The sequence below is a fragment of the Falco cherrug genome, chromosome 13 (assembly GCF_023634085.1).
Source record: "Falco cherrug isolate bFalChe1 chromosome 13, bFalChe1.pri, whole genome shotgun sequence".
Lineage (NCBI taxonomy): Eukaryota > Metazoa > Chordata > Aves > Falconiformes > Falconidae > Falco > Falco cherrug.
Window position 1 is genome coordinate 34,007,120 of NC_073709.1, and position 25,755 is coordinate 34,032,874.

General features: G+C 40.0%; 1 long non-coding RNA gene across 1 annotated transcript in view; it reads right to left on the reverse strand.

Moving 5' to 3' along the window:
- Window positions 1–25,755, reverse strand: part of LOC114017200 (uncharacterized) — a 203,452-nt gene that overhangs the window by 82,939 nt on the left and 94,758 nt on the right. Inside the window, exons 3-7 of the long non-coding RNA XR_003562101.2 lie at window positions 24,289–24,463; window positions 19,977–20,153; window positions 9,993–10,093; window positions 4,437–4,969; window positions 3,746–3,874 (exon numbers count right to left, since the gene is read on the reverse strand). This is a non-coding gene — a long non-coding RNA (uncharacterized LOC114017200). The remainder of the gene's footprint in view (window positions 1–3,745; window positions 3,875–4,436; window positions 4,970–9,992; window positions 10,094–19,976; window positions 20,154–24,288; window positions 24,464–25,755) is intronic.

The following is a 25,755-nucleotide window of genomic DNA, read 5'->3' on the forward strand; positions in this document are numbered from 1 at the left end:
TGACGTAGGGTCTGGCTGTCTCACTACCACTGACAGCACAGAATAAATGCATATAATATTTGTCTGATCCAAGTAATACTGCAAGGCTTCACAACACCTTATAAATACTCAATAATAGAGAAAAATGCTGCACACAGTCCCCATCAGTGGACAATAAGTAAAACAGACTGTTCCAGCAGAAGACACTTCAGGCTTTGTACGCTTACGTATAATCAAATGGCTTTGTACACTCATTCATCCTGATTCTCAAATACTTTCATTTCCTGTGAAGCTGCAGCCTCAACACATAGATTGTAACATCTCTTTCTACTTGCAGTTATCCTGGGATAATGATAAGTAAGGCCAGTAATCACCCCTAGAGCTGCCCATGAGACCTTCTCTTGATTATGCCCGTTTCTTTCTATTAAAAGATTTTCCATGAGGTATGCACGAGCAGTATGGATCACTAGAGCGTGTGCTTGCTTTCTTCCTGCACCTCGATAATGGAGCACAAAACCAGCTTAACAGGGAGTGCTCATGGCAGCCAAGCTGCCTGTTAAACAGGCAAGTCAGCAGAGGCACAGCTTTGCAGACATCCATGGTGAAGCATCTTCATAGAGTGGGGTTGTCTCATATCCCCCACCGACTTTAAACTCTTAACTAGAATGTACTACAATTTATCCTACCCTCCAGCTGAGCTAATGGAGGGGCAGGCTACTCCTGGGATCATTACTATTCATTATTATTTTATAATGCCTGCTGGTGTTATTTTAACAGCTGCTCGCATGAAGGAATACATAAAAGAGGCCACCTTTGTGACACCAGCACTAGGCACATGCCTAGGGAATGGAGAGCAAGGACAGGACAGTGCTGGACGTCTGTGGCAGAACTGGCATTATCTCTCTGTAACATCCATACTAAAACCATGCAAATTCTGTGATTAAAAGCATCACCTTTTAAAAAAGGAACCGAGCTAACCTACAGTCAAGCTTGGGTTTTGGGCATGCTGGGGACCTGCAGCTCCCGCTGAACCAGAATTGCAGAAGCTTTAGCAGGCAGAGAGGAGAATTACTAGGAGCACCTGGGGAATGGCAAGTCTATTACAAGAGCAGACTAAAAAAGCCTGGTTTTCTTAGTCCAATAAAATGAAGGCTGGGAGGGAGTAAGATTGCTAACCACAGGCTGAGACGGCAAGGCAACAGAAGAGATAAGCACTGGGGAGGGAAACGAGCAATATGAGCTAAAGGACAAAAGCAAGTAGTTCCAGGTTGGTCATGGCTAGAAATTACTTGTCAGAACAGCATAGCTCTGGATAAAGCCCATCAGTAGGGGAAATGCCAGCAAAACCTTGTGGCTTTTAACAACACGGTTTGATCCATTTCTGTAAAGGGTTCTCTAATTCCAGACCCAGGATAAGAAAACAGCAGTTCTGGTAGTTGGGGAATACAGGTGACGTCTCCAGTCCCATGCTCCTACTCTACTCCATCCAGCTCAAATGTCAAAACTACTCACAGACAGGCATGATTGCTCTGTGCTTTCCATACTGCCCTACAGGAGAAGAAATCTGGAGGGTTTTAGTAAGAAAATAATCAGTGATCAAGTCAGGTTGTGCAAATGACAGGGTTACATGCTGTATACTTACTTACCTTTGATAGGGTTTATAGTTTTCAGATTCCTAGTTCTGATAAAGCTTAAGACAGCAATCTTAGTATTCATGGGTCTTACGGTGTGAATTTTCCCCCCAGAAAGCATTTCAGCCTTCCAAGATCCAAACAAAGATGGGAGGAAAATATAAAACACAGGATGCAAATACACAGTCCTGCTGGGATGTTATAATGTTTGTGAATGAAAAGCTTTTTTCTATGAACTCTCTGAGTTTATAACTTTTTTTCATAATGTGAAATTAACATGACTTCAAAAAAAATGAATTTTCTCAGCTTGGAAATTTTGTCTTGCACAGGGAATTTTGGAGGCTGCAGACTATGGCCTGATAAAAGCCAGGTGAAGGTAAAACTACACAATAATACCTAAGTAGGGTAACAGATTAAAACCTTGCTGGAAGAACATGGGAAAAAAAAAAAAAAAAAAAAGGGGAACAAAATTAAAACCAGCTGATTGGTGCAGTGAAAAACATTGTGGAAAATCAGTAGATAAGGGTACAGGTAGTAGATTGTGAAAGACAGGTGGAGCAGGTAGTTCCTGAAGGAAGAAAGAAATGACAGACATTGAGCATGGGTGAAAGAAGGGGTGGAAACTGGAAAGTGTTGTGATTAGAAAGATCCTGCACAAATGAAGAGGTAATGCAAGAAAGAAGCTGACAGAACCTGAAGAGAGGAAGGAAAGAGTTGAAAGATTCAAAACAGGAAAAATACACCCATACTAAGCATACCTCTGAGGAACCAGATGTCTTCTGGTTGGAACCAGCCAGAAAACATCATCTTTTCCACCTACCATACAAACCAAGTATTGGAGCAAGAAAGCAAAAGGAAGAAAAAATAATTCAAATATTTTAAAATTGGCCATTCAGCTCTTCCCTTAGATGCAGCCAGAGAACTGGAAATCACTGTCACGAATACTAGCAGGAGGGAAAGGACCAGGCAAGGATTCCACTACAGGAAAGAACACTGTAAAAGCATAGTACACTATGCCAGAAACTTTCAAATTTACGTCCTAATTCCATGACCAACTGAGTGCTTTCTGTATCTGAACTTCATGTCAAGAAGTTCAGCACACAAACTATACTGGTGTACAGACAGTATATGCTTGGCTTCACCACTCTGAAAAGGAGAGGCATCGCCAACACATTTTGCTGGTTTGCACTCCAGTGATAAGCACCCCTTTCCCAAAGCATCTGACTAGATCCATGTGCAAATTCAGTAAACCCATTCATTTCTTGGCAACTTAATGGAACTTGCTGGATTGTCAGTCAGCAGCCATGTCACTTCTGTGTGAATGCATCTGCAGCTTTACCACGAATCCTTTCTATAACCTCCCTTCCAAGAAAAACCAAACAAAATGTCTTCTTATTCTTCTTGTCTGTTCACATTCCTAGCTCTTCTCTGAATCCAAACAATCTCTTCCAAACCACAATCAGTCACATCTACCTCTATTTCATGGAGAATTTGTGAATCTGGTCTTCTTCAGTCTTTGCTAGAAATAGTCAAAGGCTCATTGAACCTAAAACCCTAAAACATGAAATTTTTGTGCAAAGTATTCTGTATAAACTCGGGGGGGGATGGAGGGGGGACGGACAGATGGGACAAGACAACTGAAACACACCATGACTCTTGTTCTCTCTTAGAGAAAACAGGTTTTCCCTCTCTCCTTCCTCTCAGACCGCATGGGGGTTCCAAAGAGCAGAGCCTTGCCGGGTAACAGAAGACTCAGAAGAGACTTCCCAGCGGTTCTCTGCCTGTCCCTGAAGGGAGAAGCAGAGAAGCTGCCCACCAGCAAACATGGATGTGCAGAACAGAAAAGAGCATCCATCCATACCATATGAAGAACAGGAGGCCACAGATCCAGGCAAACCGAACAAGCATCAGATTTCAGTTCTGCTGGGCTGTCTGTCATTACTGGCATTACTTTAGAGAAAAAAGCTGATTTGCAGTTCAGTTGATCTACATGCAAAACAATTAATAGCAGAGTATTCCCCCAGCAGTGGTAGCATATGGGTCGTAAGAACCAGTAAATATTTGGCCACTCTAATCAGGAACTGCTACAAAGTGAGTTGGATTACCACAAAGATCATTGCTCCCTCTGCACTTACCAAAGAGGTTTTTCTTTCCAACAGTCTTGCCTGTTTTAAAATCACACTCCTTGTCAGCTGGCTTGTCTTTGGAAAGTCATTTCTCCTCCTCTCCATAGACATTAGAAGACGGGAATGTGACATCTAAACCTATGGTTGCAAGAATACAGATGGTGTCAGAAGAGCCTATAACAGGTGAAAGAGTAGAGTCAGGAAAGAAACTTCAGAAAGTTGTCTTATAAACTGATTTTTGATGCCCTGAGGCCTCAAAAACCACAACACCTGCGTGCAAAGATAACATGTGAGGGGTTTCACCCAAAGTGAGTACAAGACAGGTAGTAGTTAACACGTTTCAGCTATCCCCAGGATCATCAGAACTCTATGGATGGCAGCACCTGCCTGGGTATATGGGAAAAGACTTTAAACCCCGCGGGACCTACAGTACATGCAGTGGCTTTAACAAAAGATCTGCCAGCAATTTGAGTGGGCGAAGTACAGGACAGATGGGCTCACATTGCAGGGTAGCAGCAGTAGTCAAGAAAAAAAGAATTCTTGGCAATATATACTATTCTTTCTTTAATTATATTCATTATTTCAACTCAATGATAAGATGGAAGGAAAAATAAAGAAATAAAAGCATGCTGCTGTCATGCACTAAAAATTAATGAGGACAACAGACACCAGTGATAGCCAAGGAAAACAGAAAATTTACCTAAGGTGTTACAGCTGTTTCATTAATAAAAGTTTTTTAATCCCCATTTCCTCCATCCTCATTCCCTTCCGTCCCAGCTCAGTGTTCCACTGTTGTGCTGCCAGTGACAGCAGACACCACACATGGCATTCCGGCTCCTCCACCGCGTTGTGCTTAAATCACTTCCCACCATTCATTCCAAGCCTCTCCATCGATGCTTTGCCTCCAGCCACAGCGCAGCCAACACAAAACACTAAACACCACACCAGGAACTTGTTACCAGGGCTGAGCAAAGAGCAGCATCTCTGCTCTGCAAAATATCCGGGGGCTCTGGCACATCAGAGCCTCTTGTGAGGCCAAACGGAGCCCTGTTCATGTGGAGGGTGACAAAGGAATTTGCAGGCTCTAGAGTATTCTGGCAATGACAGCACTGGCATGGGATACATGAGCTCAAATCTTCATTCTCCCTCGAGTTTATCATCCCAGACAATGCAGTCAGGAAGTCAAGGGATCTCCCAGGCTAGTTCCACGCTTTGGGATGTATTAATTTTCCCCTGTGGAAGAAACAACAACAAAGTCTCTTGTCTGTGAAATGATCTAATTGCCCCTCAGTCAATTTCTATAACTAGCTCAAATATGTTTCTGCTAAACCTTCTTAGCTTCTTACAGCAGCATGTTGTTAAAATTCCCTTATTAAAGTTTCCTTTTATCTCAGGAACCTCGTTCTGCCTGGGTTGGAGAGAAAATGGCAAAATCAGTATGTTCTAGCACTTCAATGAGTGGATTCATCTGCAAAACAACAAATGACTGTGTTCTAGTAAATGGCATTTACAATTAATACACTATTGATATAGCTGCTGTAAAATATTTAAATGTTTATTGGCATGAATAGCTATCATTAAATCAGCTTTATAGTTATTACAGTAAAAAGAACTGAATTTCATAAAGCCCTGGATAATTACTAGTCCCTTGTAAAAAAGAGAGAGATACATATTTACAACAAATAGCCCAACAGAAGAATATGAAAAGCCAAAAACATTCACTTACAGACAACAATTTAAGACAGGCAGAGTGTTAATTAGAAGACAAGTCTCCCCAGGAGTTAGTCAGGTCAGGGCAAACCTTTTCATTGATTCAGACATTGTTATAGGTGCCATGCAGATTATTTAACCTGTATCCCAAAAGCAAAAGAGGACTTGTCCAGTTTTCACTGAAATTGGGTTTCTAACTTGTAAATTGTACACTACAAGCACAAAACTGATGCTAGATACTATAATGTGTGTATATTTTGCTGTGACCTGAGATAGGTCATTCAGTGATGAGGTGAATCGTTGTTAAGAAAATGTGCAATCATATGCTCCAAACTCAGGCACCTACAAAATGCCAGCCTTTTCTCTTTGCTTTTATTATTTCCTCTCATCTGATTTAAATTTAGCACCTTTTCATACTGCTTTGTACTACCATCATCCAATTCCAAAACCTATGCAACCACAAAGTATACATGATAATGGGGTTTTAAGAGCACTCGTCGCTCCTCTAATTATCAGAAGGTCCTTTTTACACTGAATACAGTGAAAAGGCAGAACATCAGACAGCTTATTTGATATCTTTTTGTGTGTTTTTAGTATAATTACAACCATTCCAGTTACTAGAAACTGTACAGAGATGATCAGCTTTCTTTCCTTACTGTAACAAACGGCTGGACATCCACACCGCTACCTTCTGCAGACACATAGCAGACATGTACAGAGGTTACTAACAGCTCACAGATGCACCAGAGTTAGGGTTGCCCAAATAATTTGAAAATAAGGCATATATTCCTGTTTTTCTTCAAAAAGAGTAGAGCTTTAGCGATGAAATTTCCTACCAGCTTGGCATACAGGTCTCTCAAAATTTCCTACACACTCCTGTTTGCTTTTGCTCCATAAATACTTAATAAGTGGCTTTAAAATTGAGCTCTGGCTGATAAGTTTTGGGTTAGTTTGGTTTTGGATTTGGTTTTTTATGCTTTGGCAATTCTACTTTCCTTTCTATAAAGGCACTATTTCTGAGGAAGCAGAATAATAGTCTGGAATTTCTTATTCAAATAATGGTACAAATGCAAACAGTCATGCTCAATTTCTGTAGGAGTAACCTACCTTAGAAACCGTGATATTACATTAAGGTACTGGAAGCAGCTGTAAACCAGCCAGCACCTTGGAAACCACGTAGAAAAGATGCTTCTCAACTGCTGCAGCTGCACTGCTTCTGGTACCCAAGCTAACTCATGCAGATTTAATTAGGGTATCTGTGCTGCTCTAACATGAAACCTGGGACATAACACATTCCATTCAAACTGGGCTATGAGGTGGAGGTGGTCTGGTGGATATTAGTAGTCTCTGATATCATCCAGCTCCAAGAATTTGGAAAACACAATTCACTTTGCAAAATCACTTCCTAAACCTGTGACCTGGGTGTGTCCTAGTAAACCCTATTCCTTTTAAGCCCCAGCCTGTCTGTGATCTTCAATCAGTCCAAGGTCTCCAAAAAGCAGTTCTTAACCTCATTGGCCTAGTGACAAAAACAGAATAAATCTTATAAATGAGGAACAAGCTCACTGCTCTCCTTCCATTTCTGGGTAACCTCACTAATATTTCCAAATATTTCAAACCTCTTTTACTTTTATTTATTTTTTAATTAAAAAATCAATGAACGTACTGTGTTATTTTAAATAGGATGATGGCAGAGTTAAAAACACTTCTTGTAAATAAAGATGACAAGAAAGCAGCAAAAAAGAATTCATGCAAAAAGAAGAAAGAAGAAATATCTTCATGACATGAAAAGAAGGGCTTTTTTAACAGGGGGGTGGAAAATTCATTCCACTGGTGGCACATAGAGTTATATGCTTATTATCATTATTTCCTTCATATGTTTGTGTTCTTTTAGGGTTTTTTAAAAGGTCTCCCCAGAAGCCCCTAGGGAGCTAAATGCTGCACCAAAATATTAATATACTATTGTTCCTCTTTGGATGTGTTTCTGTCAGAAACATTTGGGCCTATGAAGGCAAAATCTCTTACCATGGTGTTTCCCAAATGCCCATTCCTTTTCATACTACCCACCACACACGGGATGTCCAACTGCCTTCACCTATAGTATGTTCACTCCAGTATTTCACTTAAAAATTATGCAAAATATATTCAAATACTGGAATTTGTGGTAAACTCAAGTTAAAAATCCATGTCCTGAGTTTACTTCTTCATTTACTGTTTTACTGGGCAATAGAGTTTTATTCTTTATTCAATGCAGAAAGATGAAGTAGATTAAGCCCTCTTAAAGTATTGACTTTAAGTCTAAAACCAAGAAGGAAGGAAATCCCATCCTGACTAATGATTCAAAAAAGGTTCAAGTCTGTTCATTGCTAAGTGGTTAGGTTCTGCAGGAGAAGCCCTTTGGAAGAATAAGATGGAAAACATTGATACTTTAAATGGGCACCCCTGTGCTCTGTCACTAGAGCTCTACAATGCCAATCTTTTAGGTTTCCACTGAGATAAACCCATTTATTATTTCTGCCCTGGAAATCATGTGGGTTATTAGCTCTTATAAATACAAAAGAACATTGCAGCTGAGTTTTCACAAGCAGCTGGCCAGAATGTCAACATTTTTCCAATTTCAAGACACCAGTGGTTGGGGTATTTTTTTCCTAGATTTTAAATAATTTTTATGACCTTGATTTTTTCTAAAAATACTCATGTATACCCTTTCTCCACTATCTGTTTATGATCTAAAAAAAAATGTAGGGGTAAAAAGAAAAAAAAAAAAACAACGGGGGGTGGGGGGTAGAATAAAACATAATAAGAAAGGAACAAAATCATCCCCAAAGGTACAAATTTATATGCTGGGTATATATTTCTCATTTTCCTCTTCTACAGTGTCCATGTGGGGAATATTTGCTTCCTTCTTAATTCTTCAGCACAAGTTTTTCAAGTTCATCTGAAGGCTTTTCAAACATACTTAACAGAAATTATGAATTCAAGAACAAGGTAGGCGGAACTAACCATTTCTTATAACTTTAAAAACAATCTGTAGCCAAATCAAACCATTAAAAATGTAAAGATAATTTTTTTAATAGATCTACTTAGAAAGGGGAGTAAAGAAGGCCATATATAAGCAATGGATTGTGGAGAATGTTCCTATTGTACTGTTTTGGTCAGAAGATTTATAAGCCCTTTTTTCTACAAAGGAAGGTGTACCTGGTATTATTGTCACAGAAACTCATGAAAGCAAAGATCTAGAGGAATAAACACACCTAAAACCAAAGATGATTGCTATACAAGAATGTTGCTGCATAATTACTGTTTATACCTATTTCTGTTATGTTAATAATATTCTATACATACAACAATGCAAAATTCTCTCACAGTTCTTATCAGTAAAATATATTGCCATCATTAGGAAATGTTCCATAAGACTTCAATGAGGTTTTAATCCTTAACTTTTTCACATTTTTATCATCCTTAAGCTCTTAATTTACTTTTGTTTCGTTTTCCTACAGTTATTCTGTTTTGCTTTACTCTAACTACTTCCATCTGATTGCATGGCAACTCCAGTCGTTTTTGTCAAAAAATTACCACCCCCCTACCCTATTTGATTGCAAATCATGGCACAGTGGCATGGCACAGTGGCATTACACTAACAACCAGTCAGTTTGACTCTGAAACAGTTAATAATCGAGCTACACAAACAGGCTGCATCAAGGAGAAGAAACATACACTGAAATTAGAGTTCTGATACGACTCTTAACTCTCAAGCCTCTGCTGCATATTAGCAGCTAGCTAGTTGATTCAAACCCTTCTCAATTACAATTTAATTATAGGATTATAAATGTGATGGCATTTAGCATTCTGACAGTCAAATTAACCAAATCCATTACTTAACATATCAGCTTACACTGGTAAAGTTGCGTGCATAAAAGACAAATTATACTTATCCCAGACGTTCCTTACAGAGCCTGTTTTGTGTCAACGGTGGGTGTTTCACAACAAGGCACTGAGAACAGATCGTGAGATTTCTTCTCCAGTGTTCCCAGTTTCCCTTGAGCACTTAGGGTAAGATTTTTGCCTTTTCGGGGGAACCATGTTCACCATGAATTCTGCCCATTTTTAAAACTGGTGAGGATTTCAGCAGCAGTTGCTTGTGGTACAAGCTGTGGTGTTACTAACAAAAATGGGGATGTCTGAGGGGGAGAGAAGGGGCTATCCACGATCCAGAACTTAGACTGCTGGTCTCTCACACAAGTGAAGGTCTCCCAGCACTAAGAAAATATCCCTAATTCCAAATACTTGTGAAAAAACAGAGCATAAAGTTCAGAGCTGGGACTGAGAAACCTTGTCCACCAGGAATTGCCAAAAAAGAGGCGGCAAGATGGCAGTGCTGGGAGGAGGGTGCTGCTATTCTGACCTTTATACATTTTATACTGGTTTCATGCTGATAGTTCGGTTTCTATTTACTAGTTGTTGCTTCCAATCAGCAATGTTTGATGTTTGCTACCAAAAGCAGAGTGGTTTCCAGGTGTGGATGCACAAATAAACATGAACTTACAACTTAGGAGGGCAAAATGAAGAGAGATCTTGTAAAGATGAAGGAACCGAGGAGCAATTCAGCTGAAGGACATGTTTTCTTAGGTCCAGTTTTTCATTAATCTGCAGTAGTAATGAGAAGGTTGACAAGCAGAGTGAGAATGGATGTTACATGTCATCAGAATGTGTGGTTTATTATAATTATTTCTCAGAGTTTGGTTTATTTGGTCTTTAACTGCAATTTTTAAAGGCTTTGGGGTGGACTTTCTTCCCTGCTGATTCATTTCTTTCTATCTGGAAAGCTATTGTTTGTTTACAGAATGCTACATCAGCCTTATTTTTCATTGGTCATTGCTCAAAATGCCTTCCTCACTGTCTTAATGGTCTTTACTTTAACTAGCTAGGCCATGATGAAAAAGTACCTTGGGCTGATAATGTGCTATCAATAGGTCTGTACAGTCCAATTTCAATCCCCTATTAAATATCTTTTGTAGTTCTCGCTCTATTACTTCCCCTCTGTACTCACTTTAACAAGCGCTAGTTTAGCTGTAGTGTGCACATTTTTTTTCGTTTATTTTGCCTCATACAAAGGCAAGATCCTCAGGCAATGTCAACTGGCCTATCTCCATTTGCTTTCTGCCTTCAAGCACAGAACCTGGCCAAAATGTATTTTTCTGAATTCACCAGATCGTATGTCACGTTCTATTCATTTCATAGTAGCAGTAAATATTTCTCTGTTAAAATATCTGGAGTGATTTTCTATTACTTGACTGATTTTTATTCCACATATGGTTCTGACCAGCAGAAATGGAATGAATGCATCATCAGTGATTACGCTGGACACGTTAATCTCTTTCAGGGAACAGCATTTAGGTATGCCTAGTGTAAAGCAGAAATATACAAGTTCTTATGCTCCAGATTAAAACCCTGACACTCTGCCTCAGAGCCTTTCTCACCATTAATATCAATGCTTTTCCCAGCTAGAGAGGGAAGGGAAGAGAATCTGGGGTTTGTTCTTTGAGTCAGATGCTCCAAAAGCTCTCTTCAATGCTCAGAAACCTCGAGAAACAGGATTCAGGACTCAACAGTGTAATGTTGGTTTTATGCATAGATTTCACGCAGATCTTACAATATCACAGTTAACATCCTGATGAACTTGAATGCAGGTCTTTTTAAACAATATGCCAGTAGCCTTTCCCCTTTCTGCTCCAGAGAACAAATTCTGTAGTGTTCTTGATAAACCATGCTCGGTCTCAGTCACAGTCACTATCACTTTAAAGAACATGGGGGCATCACAAGCCTCTTTCTGCAGGTTCTTCCCTTCCATTTCCTTCCACATAGCAATAGCAAGAACATTTGGTAAATATGCCCTGTTCCTTGTCATGTAAGGCAGAAGGTCTGAAGCCCATAATCCAAACCAATGTAAGTTAAGAACCACCGGTTTGGGGAGTACTAAATTGGCCGTGTCAGAGTAAGTCATGGGATCCATGTGGTCATGTTGCTTCCAGTGCTCTAGGATAACACAGATAGGGTCACACAGAAAATGAAAGTGTCAGAAAGCAAGGAAGGTTATAATTTAAGAAAGACGGTGTATATTGTCTGATGATCTGAACACAAGAAGTCCAAATATCCTTTCCTCTATTCATGCTCTGTGATGTGGAACACACCTCCTAACCTTCAGCTGTTTCTGTCCGCATAGACATGCAGCACCATGAGAGCTTGAGTAGTGAGCCACAAGCAGGAAAACCCAGGGCTGCCAGCCAGTGCTGATGGACACACAGGAGACTGCAGATGAATTACAAACACCCTTTACATCAGAAAAACTTTAAAACTGCCGTGGATTTAGGGTATATTATAAATCTAATTGCAATTATTCGCACACAACTGGAATGAGTTGTTTCACTTTTTCTACTGAAGCTCATTTATCCTCTTGTAATGCCACCACACATGGCTTGGCAAGGACTGTTTTTATTGCCAGTTCATAATATAATTTCTGGAAAGCAATCATTTTGGCATAGCAATATATGAGACTGCACCATATGGCACTTGCATGTAAAAGGGGATATAACTCCTTCTTCAAAAAGTTTTATATATGCTATAGCATTACTATATGTTAAATCTATATATTGCATGAAATATATAAAATTGTGTATCTTTTGTCACATTTACAGTGACTAAAAAAATTCCAAGTCTTTAAGTCTTCATTCTCATTACTGCCATGCCTGACAGTGCTAAAAGTGAGCTAAAAATTTGAGATCTTAAATTTCCATCCAAACTACAACTTTTAATTCGGTGAGTTTCCTTTCACTGAAAAAAAGTAGAACCATAAACAAGCAAGGTGCATTAGGCAGATCCCTATCTTTCAAGAATCACCACGCAACTTGATCAACAAACTGGAGGACATCATTCAACAGAAACAGAAAAGTAAATTAAATTTGTAAAGGACTAAAAATTGCTTCATTTTAGCATGTGCTTTTATAAATCTGAATCGTTAAATAAAAATATTTCTGTGTAATCTGGAAGTCCGGGCACTTTCAACCTCTACCAAAAATTCTAAGTATAGGAAACTGTGGACAATAGGGATACAATATTAAGCTTGATATAGAAAACACGAGAGAAGAGGAAATTTCTCTCAAGACTATGGAAAGAGGTAGTAAAATACTTTTCTAACTACTTCAACAGAAAATGTTCACTAAAATAGTTGCAGAAATTTCTATGGTAAACCACAGTAAAATCAGGAAATCAGGAACTACTTTAAGCAGATAAAGAAAATGAGATGTAAGAGCACTAGAATACTGATCAGGGATAAAAAGCAGTGAGCCCAATTGCATTAAAATTTGGGGAGGTAAGAGAACAAAATAACTGCTGAGGAAGTTCTGTATTTCTAGGTCTAGTTCAAACTGTTTTCATTCCATAGTATATGCAACAAGGCAAAAAAAAGAGCAAGAGAAAATCTGGGGTAGTACCGAAAAAAGCAAGCCAGCTACAATAAATTGAGCAGAAAGCAATGAAGACATAAGGTTCAGTTATTATATTCATCATATCAGAAAAATTCCTCGCGGCATACACAGGGAAATGGCAGCACAAAGGAGCGGGACTCTGAAAAAAGCACTCCTTGATTAACCGCACCTATTCAACTAACAGCTTGACAAGGAATTAGCTTCGCTCATTTCAACAGATTAGTGGAATTTAATACGAGAGAGAGAGAGAGAGAGAGACAGAAGATCCTTAGCTACATGGACTGGCCCCAGCTGAGGAGCTGGCCCAGCACCCTGCAATGCAAGTGCCTCATCTTGCTGTTACTGAGTGCTCCGTGCAGGTTCCTGGTACGCACATACTGGAAAGGGAAAACCCTGCACGTTGGTTTCTGCACACGGAGGCTGGTTGCAGGAGCACCTCTCCCATCAATCTCCCAAAGCAATGGAAAACACACATTTTATTTCAAGGAATGGTGCAATGAATTTCTTGAGAAGTTTCCACTCTCCTGCCGTGCCATACCGACCACGTGCTATACCGATTGTAGGGCTTGTGATGGAGAGAGGAGTAAAGACACTGAAATATGTGTTTTGGAGAAGAATTATGTTGGTTTAGATCCACATTCTAGAGGTAGTCGGTAATGGTCCCCTGTAACAATGCTCCTTCTAGACTACATATGATGTACTATCATGAATTGTTGGAAATGGCTCATTTCCCTCCTCTCTTTCAAGTCTCGGGCGTGAGTTACGTTCCCAGCTCTCGGCTGGATTTGTGGCATAACCCTACACATGCCACTCACTGACTCAGGCACAAACAGGCCTCTGATAAACAGCAGGAACGGCACTACAAGGGTACTACATATACTATACATGAAGTCCTCCAACAGATGACAAATATTAAGTGCTAAATATTATACCGAGCATTTTGCTAAGTATTCTAATTGAGTATTTGATATCCTTAATTAAGTGCATTTCCCAAGTACAGTTTGAAACCTCTTTTCACTACTTGTTCGATGGTACATGCCCAGCTAATCAATAGACTTACCAGAATTGGCTTTACTTTCCAGAAGTAGACAAGAGTAATAATATTTCTGTCATTGCCCCGGAGGAAAACAAAAGAACAAAAAATAAGCACATGCACCATTTCTATTTACCGACAGCAGGGCGTTAGCTAGGAACAAACTGAACTCAAAGCACTCTTGAAAAGGCTCCACCAAGCCCCGTAATGAGACCATCATTTAATGTGCTGGCTGCTTCAGCTTCTTTCAGACTACTCCCCTAAAGGCTTTTTAATCCATAGTTCAAAAGCTAAAGGCACCTGCACTCAACAAACTTGTGCATGGATGTCGCCCACATCCCATTTTTATTTCATCCCCTGATGGTCAGGAAATGCATGTAGCTTGCTTCTAATGTGCTCTCCTTTTATATTTCTTCTTTTAATACTCTCTGAACTTGTGCTGACTCACCTCATTTCTTTACAGGAGATGGCAAGCAGACCTTCTTTATCATTACTGTCCTTTGATCCTGCTTTCTGTCCTGCCTGTCTCTCCATCGTACGTTCAGTACAGCCTGTAAGTGCCCTTTGATCTCATGCCACTCTTGCCTCCCTCATTCGTTCTTGTAATATGAAACTGCCGATCCCAAATTTACAGGTGGACCTCTCCTTTTGAAATAACCTGTGCATTTACTATAACTTCCAACGCTTTGATGTTATTTGTTTGTTATTTGTTTTGTCTCTAGTAGCTTTAGGTTTTTACTAGCAAGTTGCACAATTTCTCGGATTTTTTTGACATATAACATTATTTTTTTGTGAGGGCAGGTTTAATGTTCCTTTGCATATTCACTAATTTTTCACTTGCATTTTTCTTACATATGCTGCCCTGCACTGACATAACTCTGAAAGATTGCTAAGACTTCTTCATACTCTATACATTAATTCTTGTTTTTCAGAAGGCAGTTGGAGCATTACTTTATTGCTGTTCAACAAAATCAACCAAACCTAAAACCTAAAACAAAAAACAACTAAAAGAAATCCGAAAGACCTAAAAGAAGCATGCCTCAAACTCAGGATAGTTTACAGCTGTTTGGGGCATTTGATTTGGAACCTGACATCTCTCAGCTGGACCACAGGTGCTGCATATGTACATCGTACCTAAATACCAGCTGAGGAACATGCAGGAATGACAGACCCGAGTTAACCAGCTGTTTCTAGAGTGGAGAATATGCATCATCTTGAAATGCTAATACTGAAGTAGCATTTAGTATTATTCACTAAGTAATTCACATTTCATTGGGAGGATACCAGTGTCACCGAAGTTCTTGATTTCAGTTTATTTTATTTACTGAGAGGGCAGAGCAGACAGGACAGCTCTTTCTCCTGGAACCCCTGAAAGGTGAGGTATGCCTCCTGCACACATACCTGACACCTTAAAGCCTCTCCCCACACAGCCTCACAGCTCCACAAGTCAGTGATCCCACAGAAACTGATGACAGAAGCCCCTAACTGCAGGGGGAAAAGGAGGAAGGACCAAGGATTTACTGTGAGCTTCACACTTGAACTGTGGCACCATAAAAACGGAGACAGCTGCACCGTCTGCAGCCTGCTGCAAGGCAGACATCTGATGGCAAGAGGTGTCAGCGCTGCAACCTTTTGCTCCCACAGCTCTTGAATGAAGTCCCTCCCACACCGCTTCCCCTCGGATGAAATAACTTTTCCTTCCCATGTTTCTTACAGAATTTTATGTGTCATAACTCAGCTTCGTAATAGCATACCACCAGAGTAACTCACTTGCTAAAATCTTGATAAATCAATGCAAACCAACTGGCTACAAACACCCTAGCACCTGAGGGCTCAGCTCTCCCTCCCAGTGATAAATCACGTCCTAGTAACATCCTCCAGTTCCCATGAGGGTTGTGGTGGACAGCCCTACACAGGAGGCCACTGAACTCCCACAAATCATACTCCAGCAGTGGTCCCCTGTAGCAGTCCTGCAGTGCATCTGCTAGTTCAAAGGAGACCGAGTGACGTCTAACGTGCCCAGGCAGCATCATCACCCCATGGGGGTGCAGCCTTGTAGCTGTAGAAGACAGATGAGGAACCTGCCTTATGCCAAGGGACTACTCTTACAGCACGAGGAGGCACGGGGGGAAAGGAGTGGGATGGAGACCCAGCCAGCCAAAGGGATGTGCAGAAGGGGGATAGCAGGTGGCACCCTCCTGCGACCCCATCCACAGCCCTGCTCTCCCTCCCCCAGGGAGACAGCCAGATGCCAGCCTTGCTGCACTGGGGACCGCTGTATGCCTAAGCAACAAGATCACAGGCATTTTGCCACCTCTGGTCATTTATTGCCTATTTTTTCTAGATGGAGCACTAAGCTCTGGCCTTAAAAACATTAGAAATAAGTGTGCCATGGATCCGAACCAGAAAAGGCAGTCAGAGAACAGAAAATTCCACCGCTATGCCTGGCAAAACATGGACACACACTATTCCTCCCACTGATTTTAAGATGTTGCCCTTTGCTTTTAGACATTTTATACCGATCACTACAGCTCCACTTCTAAATCTCAGTCTCTCCAGGCACCTGCCGGTTTCTTCAGAATTAATTTTCACCTGTTTTCCTTCAGTCTGTGCAGGTGCTTAGCGCAGGCTGGTAGCAAGCCTGGGGTATTGCTGACCTCAGAGGATACCCAGCTGCCTTGCCATCAGTGCTGCCCTGGCCAGGTAGAGACAAGGTGGTTTCTTCTGTGGTTGAGGGGTGGTGGGGGAGTTTCTTTAACAATGCATTGTATGCTAAATAGGAGCTGCAATTCAAGCCTTTTCAAAAGCAAATATCCCCCTTTCCCCACCACCCTTTTTTCTTTCAAACGGCTGAATTCTTCTGTCCATTTTATATCCTTTTTGCAGCCTTTTAAGTCAGCTGCAAGTGTTAAATTCTAATTTTTCAATGCCACTAAGCACGAAATCTCCGAGTCATTAAAAAGTCCTTTTTAAAGAGCAATCTGAGGTGAGGGCTTCCAAACTTTTGCATGCCACATACTTACTGTAATGTCTGATAGAGAAAAATGTGTGTTGGCAACACTGCTTAATCCACATTGAAAAAAGAAAATTGAAGCCATACTTCTAGCAAGATTAGTTAATGATCAATAGCGACAGGTAGCTATAAACACAGTAATGGAGATCCTTTCATATTCTCTCTCATCTTCTGGTGCAGCCCTCCCATAGCTACATTTCAGGAAAATGAATTTGTTTCAACTCCCACTCTGGGCAAGTTACCACAAAAACAACATGAGACAGAAAAAAAGCCAAAGGTTTCCCATAAAGAGAAATACCAACAGCTGCAGTGCTAGACAAAAACAACTTAACCCATCTATAAAGAAAAAAGGGAGGGGGGGGGGGGGGAGACAGGGGGGTTGTGAAGTCCATGGAGTAAAAGAAGAAGCTGCTTCTGATGGAGTCGTCCTTGTTGGAAATGAGGAACCATAGAATAACAAGTCTCAAGAGATAGGAAGACCAGTGAGAGGAGACAGGAGAAAGTTTATATACAGGCTGGAAAGCACTTCTTCTGGCAGATGTCCACAAGTTTGCCCATTAAAGAGAGTCAAGGTTCTGCTTTTTCTTGACCCTATTTCTCACTTAGTAATGCCGTTCCCAAGCATTCCCAAGAAAAGCAGAATTACAATTTCCACCCTAAAATTTCAACTTCTTGACTTCTTCCATCAACCTTTCCTGTATAAGAGGTCAAAGGTCAAATTTCAAGCTGTTCTATACAAAGGCAAGCACAGAACCATTGGCCATCTCCTAACGGAGAGCAGACGGAGCGAGTTTTGTCCCCCTCGTAGTCCAGGAGGACCCTAACAGGAACACAGCAGCTTGGAGGCATTTCTTGTCCAAAGCCAGAAGCCTGGTAGCTTCCAGCTGTAATAAAACTTAGGGGTTCACTTGAACTAGTAAAGTTGCTTGCAAGATTTTGTTCTCTTACTGGGATGTTTCAATGGAAATTCCAGCCTTAGCCAAGGGATTCAACAGAGCTTTTTTACTATACCCTTTCAGCTGCCCAGCTCGGGACCTGCTCTCCCTGGGCTCACCAGATAGCGATGGAGAGAGACGAGTTTTTCCAAACAGGAATTTCAGACCGCTTGCATTTAGCTCCTGCTCTCACTTGCTCTCTGTAGGAGGGTTCTTCCCCTGACTGCACAGTCTGCGTGCCTAAAACAAGAAAGCCAGACTTTCGCCTACTCCTTTAAAATTCAAAGGAGCTTGCCTCAGTAGGTCATGCCTCAAAGCCTGCAGGGAGTGATGCCCCATTTAAGCCTAACTGGTGGGTTAGCTGGGCACAGCGGCACCACGCCTGTGCCGGGACACAACATCATCACTGCACAGGGCACACTCCCAGCGCCGACAGTCCACTAAGGGGTTTTTGCAGAGCTCCTCTGCTTGTGAAACATATTATCAAGAGACTTGCCTGTCCCATATTCTTAAACTATAATGGGCAGATTTCTTATTCAATGTATTAGACTAACAATCATGATTCCGTTTAGCATTAGTAAGGATGTTAGTTCTACTTCAGTGAAAGTCTCATTAATTCAGGGTAATTTATATAGGACTTAAAATGTTTTTAAGTAGTTTCCTGCAACGAGAGTGATTTCTAAGTGTCTTAGAGTGATTATATGTTCATTATCATTTTGCACATGCTTTGGCATGTACAAAGACCCCATTCCTTCAAAAAACAACACTTGCAGGTATGAATTTTAAATGCAGGAATATTAAGCACTTAACAGAGATAACTGCAGAATCAGGACCACTGCACAAATATCAGCTGTATCTTTGAGTGAAATTCAGACCTGCTACTCTGAGCACTCAGGCACAACTTAAAATACAAAAGAGCAAAGTAGCATTTACAATTAACATTGTTTCTCACTAAAAGAAACATAACTCTAAGTTTATAGAAAGAAAATAAACATAAGCAAATAACAAATCCATGTCTTAAATGAGCTACAAAACATTAGATCCAAATGTACTAATTAAAGGAAAACTTTATCAGCCATTATGTTATGGTTAGAATATAAGGGTAAGAGCCTAACAATGAAAATTAATAATGTAGCTTATATGTATAAACTACATATATATATATGGATTTTGGTCTAACGATGAAAAAACACCATCAACTCAAAACAAATTAAATTTCCAAACTCATTGTAAAGCATATAAAGGCCAATTCTATATTTCTTAGGACCTGTACATTACGATTTACATTAAGATGTGTATGGACAGACAGAAGCAATATCAGTCTCTGAGAAATTTGCCTTTGCATAAAAAGGACCACAATGCCTAATACCACCTTGCAATCCTAGACATAAGAAAAGTACAAAATTTCTCCTTTGTGGCATTGTACCCAGAACAGGTTGAGTCTGTCCTTTATGCCCCAGATCTCCAGAAGAAAGTTGAAGAAGGTTTGCCAGACAATCCTTCTAAGTCAAAACCTTCATTCTATACAGCAAACGCTGTACCCATTTGAAAAGTCTATCAGTCAAGACCTCCTCTGCTTTTTCTGGTTTCTGGGCATCCAGAAAAATACAGACTAAATTAGGCATATGCAATTGCAGCTCTACCCTGCGAGGGCAGTAAGAAAATCTGCTTTTCTCTTACAGTGATTTTTCTTCTGGACTTGTCTTACTTTTCAGCCTTTAAAATCTGATAACCCTACAACAGAGGTGCCATGCTGCTACAACATTTTACTAGCAATGAAAGTTCTGGCCTTAGTCCTTGACAAAGACGCTTCCTTTATTCACGGTTCTAATCCACTTTTAAGGAGATGTTGCCATGCAGAAAATTCTTTGCTACAGTTAAACAGCCCAGAGCTGCACTCCTTTTGCTTTGCAGTCTCCGTTTCAACCTGCATCGTGAGTTTCCATGGAGATTTGCAGAGGGAGAACTATCCCTGCTCTGTCAAATCTGGAGATCACAAAACATTTTCTTTCCAATATTTAAGGAAACAAATCCAGAAGGAACATCTTGCCCTTAAGGTCCATACCTTGATTCACAGTTCCAGCCTTCTGTCTGATCTTGGGAAAAGTTAACATCTTTGAGCTTCAGTTTCCTGTAAATTAGTTATAACAGTTCTTCCCTTCTGCCACACTTTGCCTGTCTTGCATACTTCAAAGGCATGATCTTCGGGACAAAGAGTCTCTTACTAGAATTTTGTACATCACTAAAAGATGAAAAAAAAGAAGAAAACATGCTTTGTTTGAGAGCTCTGTACAGGAAGTACATGCTGTTGCTCACATCATCTAACGCCGGGGTGATCTTTTTCTGCAAGCCTGCTAAACTCCCCCTCCCGAGCTTCAAGCATCTGTAAGATGTTCATCCATTTCTTCCACCAGGTGCAACTAGTGCTTACAACTACCAGTGATTAGACCTCACATCTGAGCTGATATGTATCAAGTTCAGAGCAGAACTAGCTTAATTATGGTGATATGCCTGAATGTTTAATCAGTTACTGCTAAATAAACAATTAAAACAATTAACTGCATTTTTTTAAGACACCGAATACAGATACAGCAACACTAAATTGCTTGCAAACATTGCAGGTGATGTGGTTTCTTCTAATAATACTTTGGAGAAAGCTGTATACACTGACAACTGATCTAGGGTTTTTGTCTGACAACACATGGAAACTTTAAATAGCAGGGACCAAGGCAAAGGAAGGGAAAGCATCTAAAGGATAAATTACGTGGCAACCGTTTTATTTTTCAAAGGAATGTAACTTCTTCTTCCACCTTAAATTCTTTCTAGAGCTTTGTAAATATTTTACATTTTGCACCTATATGAAAGAGAAAACTGCTTTCTTTAAGCTTGAAATACAATTTCTGTAAGGTTGAGTATCAGCACATTTTTATCATTTGATTTTTTTAACGTAACTTCATCAAAGTAGGATTCAATAAATTGAGCCTAAAGAGCAGTGCAAGATGAAATGCTGCAGAAAACTAATATTCTGTTTTCCCCCTAACATTGCAATATATATATTAAAGATTAATTGGAAGAAAAAAATCATTTTATTTCCCATGCTTAGCCTTCTTCCCATGCTTAGCCTTAATGGGTAATGATGCTGGTGATATTTTAAATTTAAAATAATGGAGACTAGGTGTGTTTAAAAAAAAGCAGTTAAAAAAGTAGGCTTCACAATTTTATAATATTCTAAGTTAATTTACCAACCTTTCATGATACACATGTACAAATTTGAAATTTGCCTGTCAAAAATTACAAACCCAATTATTCCACTTCCTCTTTAAAACAAAGGTTCTTTAGAAATGAGGGTTATTTCCTTTCTTTCCTGTTCCCCACCTGCATCTTTCTTCCCTTTCCACCTCGTTAGCATACTTTCTTACTGTTACATTCTCAAGTATGTAGGGCTGACAGCAAAACTCCTGCAAGGAAAACATTAGAGGACTTTTGGAAGACACAAAGCAACAGGAATCCTTTGAGCACTATTTTTCACCAAGGTTCACCATAATAAACTGATCACTTCAGGGCTCTGCAGTTTCCAAAAGGAAAGATAGATGAGAATGGTAAAACAGTTCAGTGTATATATTAAACTGTAGCACAGTACATTTATTTTGGCATTTAAATCCCTCATTTCCCCAAGGACAAACTGTGCACATCTCAAGTAATGATGCCCAGATGGCTCTATGGATATGGCTTAGCAGTCAAGCTTTTTGCTGGTGTAAACTGGCAATTTCACTGATCTCTCATACGTGTTGTTGAAAGCTCACAGTCATTTCCCTTACAGGACAGCACACCAGCTTCACTAGGTCCAACAGTCTGCTTAAGGACCAGTTTTATGGCAGTAATATTTACCATTTTGATTTTGAAATCTGCTTTCGAGAAATTTGCAGTATTTATTCAAAATACATTGCTTTGCAACCATTCATGCCATTAAGAGCTCGCTAGTGAAAGAAAATCTCCAATGGGTGTGAACACTGCCAAGCAAATGTGATTACTAAGTCAAATAAATATTTGCAGATTTTTTTTTCAGCATTCACCAAGCTTTAGTGTCAACATATTTGCAATCACTGCAATTAGCAGCAAGTGAGGCTTCAAGACTGTGATGCAGGGAAACATCTTTAAAGAAGGAAGGGACCTTACTTGACTTGCTAAAATGATTACGAAAGAGGCTGAAAGTGAACAAGCAGCACATAGTGTTTCCAAAGAGTTGCACAAGTTTAGCAGAAAGTGCTGCTCCATTACTTCAGTTAATAGAACGTTTTGTTACTCCCGACTTCCTCTGTCGCTGTGCAAAAGAAAAGAGGAATATATTATTTTCCTTTAAATAGAATCAAAGCCTATCATAAGAAGAATATATAAAATCATTACATTATTAGGAGACTGGATTTGTTGCCAGAATTGCTAGGACTCTGCCTTTATTTTAGGAACAGTCGCACTATCAATTTAATGCCATAATCAAACACAGAGCAGCTTACATGAAAAATGGACACTTCCTGACTTCCCCAGTAAGAACAGGGATTTAGTATTTATTTCATCTGTAAGCATCGCTGAAAGTCTACAGGCAGGTGAAATTCATGTGTTTATTTTGGCCACCATATAATTCAAACATGAAGATACCTCCTCTTTTTGTTGTATCTTAGTGTCTGAGCCCGTAGCAGCCAAAATATATCTAGCTCTCTTAATGACACAATAAAAAGGAAGGAGAGAAGGACAGGTGGGGGAAAGGAAGAGTAAACGAAAAATTCATTCTTTGCAACAAAGCTTTAAAAGGAAAACCTCTCCTTGAATTAAGGAGCAATATATTAAACCAAGTAATAATTTCACTTTCTCGTAGGAAAAACATAATTATTCACACAGTACAAACTACTGGAATCATTGAAGTTGCTGTATCTCCTGTGATTTAAAGCTAAATAGCTCACAAGTTTTCAAATGAAAGAAGGGCATTTTTTTGTTGTTGTTTGAAAACAGAATCTTGAGCATCTAGGAAGACAGTGAATGGACAGAGAACATCAGGGCAAGATTATCTTCCCTCTTATTTTCCTATTATCAATTTTCTCAAAGGAAAAATACAATGGAAAGGTCATCACACTGGAGAAAGTAGCTTAGGGTTTTCAACCTCAACAAAACACACAAGCTTGCCATTTACTGTTAAAATCTAGAGAACTTTGAGCAATCCTTCCAAAAGAGCTAGTTTTAATCTTGCTGCCCTTACAGCTGCTGAATTTCTCCCCTTTTATTGTTCTTTGATTTCCATTCTGATTATTTAATGAAAGGATGATAAATTCTTGACCTTCATCTCATGGGCTGTCATGTCTGGCATTTGATAATGCTCTGTGATAGGACGCTATGCCTGTGGGGTCTCCATGTATTGTATATTAACCTTCTAAACTGAACCGATTCAAAGAATGTAAATTATGCAAGTTCTCTTGCTGTACTGTTTTATCTTTTGATAATTTGCCACTGATGAAATTTCTGAGGCTAATCAAAAGCCAGACTCTTTCACATGTAGAGCATTTTGAATGCTTTCTGATATGCTGCAGCTTACTTTGCTTACTGGGAGACTCACAAAGGTGTGTTTGATCTCAACTCTGTTGTCATGTGAGTCAATACAACAGTACAATGACTTAATTATTTTTTTCTTCTTTCTTAAGTCTTTTACTGTGAGGTTGCTAACCCAGACCACGATGCCAGGAGGGACTGCTGTGATCTATGACTGGCTTCATGCATAAAGTAAGCCATGGGACACTGTTGAAATGTTCCTGCTCGGACTAGCATGTGCACTCTCAGAAGGAAACCCATGCTTCATTTTTAAAGGCCCTGAAGGTGGACAGACAACCACCATGCTTGTCATGCCAAGGGAAAAGTTAATTATCCTCCCTCTTCATATGTTTTATTTCACCCTTGAATTTGTCAGCTTCAGCTCACAGCCCCTGACGCTGTTATTCTTATACCTGCCTGCCTGAAGACCCATACAGTGTGGACTCTGTTGGTATACCATTTGCCATGTGTTGTACCTATACCTCCCAGAGGAGGAGAGTGTAGAGACCTTCTAATGGCACCGTAGTGGCACAGCCAAATGCAGTAAGTCAGCCAAGTGGTTTTGAGGTCTGGACTTGGCTGGGTCATTCATTTACACTCTAGTCCGTTGGGGAGCATATGTAACCAATGTACAGATGAGGTACCTTCACTACCCCAGATGTTTGATAATTCCCTGTGTATACAGACAAAGTCCTATGGTCACATTACGCACATTTTACATCTGAGTGATCATCCACAGGAGTTTCGAGACTTTTCCAACATCACCAGCCAGAAGAGAATTCTCCATCGTTACTTGTCATTACCTCCACAGGAAGAACTTCTCACTGACAGGCAGTTTTCTTTGCCCTTTTCAGTATACCAAACCGATTCAGGTCATTCCACATCAGCTGTCTTCTCTCTTTCAGCAGCTGCCATATTCCCAATACTTGCATCACTTTAAACTTCACCAGTGCTACACACCTTCTTGTTAAGCCAACCCTAGAAAAAGACAAAGAAACAGGAAAGATTTCAGACAGGGCTCATTTCTTCTTGTTTACAATTCAGGTTTGAGACACACTGCTTAGCTATTTTTCATCCTTACATTTTGATCTTCTGTCACTTTTATTCCTAATGAGAAAGTTGTGTCATATTAATGCAATGTCTTAACAAAGCTTAATTCTATTGCCATTAAGATTTAGATTAAATAGTAACAGATATTTCTGTGAAGATATACTGTCTAGCACTATTTTGTCTAAGACTGGTGCCAGATGGATATACCAAGAACTACCAAGTATAGTTTCTTTTAGTCTATTGAAATGTTGCAAGCTTGTTTTCTTTCATTTCAGGGAAGTTTGTCATGATTTTGAAACCTTGAAAAACCAACATCAATGATCCAGGAAGGCTGGCTGCAAATTATTTAGATCTGTAGATACAGAATATTTTCCTTGAAGAGTTGCTGCTGGAGAACCTTCTGACCTGCTCCTCCAGCTCCCATCCCCAAAAGAGATGGGATTCCAGTACCCATTTGAACACAGACTCAGTAAAGCATAGGGGTTCATGCACATGACGCTGTGTGAGCCCATGAAAAACTGGACTGAGGGGGGGTGTGACTCAAGTTGGTTGTTTTTTTTCTTTTAGATCCCTGCTGTGCCCTGAAGAGTGCTAATGTGTTAGCAGTGTGCTCGTGAAGCTAGTTATGTTCAGCTGAACTTCCTACCTTACGTAAGCCAGCAGTGAACTAGGTGAAGCACGGCTTGGTTCAAAATGGCTCATTTTTGAACTGTTGGCCAGGGAAACAAGATATTGAGCTTGCTTTCGTTTGCTGTCTAGCCACATCATTTTCCTTTAACACGAGCATTTCTCATCCTCAGTATCCTCATCATGGATTACATCATCGATCTGTAGACATTGACCGAAATATTCCTAACTAGTTCCCAATTATTGCTCCTATTTTTCTGCCCAAAGTGAGTTCATATGGCTAATAACAGTTTCAGCTTTGAGAAACTGGCAAGCACTGAACATGATTTGTCTCTGAGGTACCAGTCATTTGGCAACAGGATAAGCCATTTTTAGTGCAATTTGACACTTCCTCTCCAATTTTCCTCACTCGGTACTTCCTGATTATCGTTTTTACTCCAGTAATAAAAACCTCCCCCTCAGGTGTCATTAATAGTAACTCAATCAAATTAATGTCTATGAATAAGCCATCATTATCTATTTTCCTACCCATGAAGCTAGCATTACAGCTTATCGAAGAATTTAGTTCAACTTGTTTGATTAGTTTTGTGAAT